The sequence below is a fragment of the Acyrthosiphon pisum genome, chromosome A3, assembly GCF_005508785.2.
Source record: "Acyrthosiphon pisum isolate AL4f chromosome A3, pea_aphid_22Mar2018_4r6ur, whole genome shotgun sequence".
Lineage (NCBI taxonomy): Eukaryota > Metazoa > Arthropoda > Insecta > Hemiptera > Aphididae > Acyrthosiphon > Acyrthosiphon pisum.
Window position 1 is genome coordinate 24,108,290 of NC_042496.1, and position 1,436 is coordinate 24,109,725.

The following is a 1,436-nucleotide window of genomic DNA, read 5'->3' on the forward strand; positions in this document are numbered from 1 at the left end:
AAAACCTGAAAAAGTATTAAATATATGTACTGATGCCGCGCGGCTTTGCCGAAAATACGTCACACACATGCGGCTTTCCTTTGATGTAGACCACCTGGGCCGATCGGAAATTTTGCCTCGCGGCATCAAAAAAAGCCGCGGCAAATGTATTTATGTATTCATACTCATGCAACACAGCCGTGCTGCGCGGCAAAAGCTGCTCCGTCTGGACGCGCCTTTAGTTCATCCCCGCCTCCCATTGAAAACTGTATTCGAATCTGAAATTATACATCCGGTTTCCCGTTGCCCCCACTAGAACTATAAAGGTACTTCTATAGATAACTCTAAGAGCTCTAATATCCATCATATTTTTGAGCATTCGAAACTTATATTATAATAACTATCTAAGAAGATTATTAACATAATAATTATGTTCAATACATTTTAGTCTATATATCAAAGTATACTCCAAGATATTAAATACAATAAATCCATGCAAAGTTAAGTAGGTACTCGCAAAGATGATTTATATTATATAAATGTAAATATATAAATTATATATTTACATTTATAAGAGAGCACAGAGAAAAATCAGTGCTTATAATATAATATGAACTATTCGTAATATTAAAGACTATATATTTTGATTTAAATACATTTAGTTGTAAATTATTGTTATCATAACTGTCTTTTACTGCAGATAGGCAGTAATTAACTATTGTATATATATTGTCATAGTTATGACTTTATGAGTTATCCTTTTTAATCAGAATAACTAGGTATATCATCCGGATAACAAAAAAAATTGGCATTAAGCTTTATATTTAAAAGTCAGTTTATGTAGTAAGTACCTATATAATTAATAAGACAGAGCCAAGAACTGTACCTTGAGGCAGTGGCGCCGAAGTGCATGCTGACGTCGGGCAGTGGCCCGACCTCTTTTTTAAAAAATGTGGCTGGCCGGCCATATTTTATTCACTTTATAATTTTAAAATGAGCATGAGTATATTTAAACCGTGATTATGAATAAATGTATTTTAGGGTACCTCTATATTAAATAATTAAGATATTGAGGCCGGGAAGTTTTAAAATTGCCCGACCACATTTTAAAAACTTCGGCGCCACTGCCTTTAGGTAAGTACTGAGAAACAATTTGTGTTTACATCACTAAGTAATCCATTTAGTCTTACTTGTTGAGGTCTGACAGAAATAAATGTTTTAATTAAATTAAAAGCATTGTTGTTTGTAGCACAATATTCAAATTTTAAATTAATATAACGGGATTCACGCAGTCAATAGCTTTTTTGAAATTCAGAAAAATACCACAAACTTTAATTTTTTTTATTTAAATTATTATTGATACAGTTAGATGTTTTAGTAAAATGATCAACAGTACACATATTTGAGAGAAAATCAAATCGATTAAATGAAAAAAATGTATGTTTATCTAAAAGTGG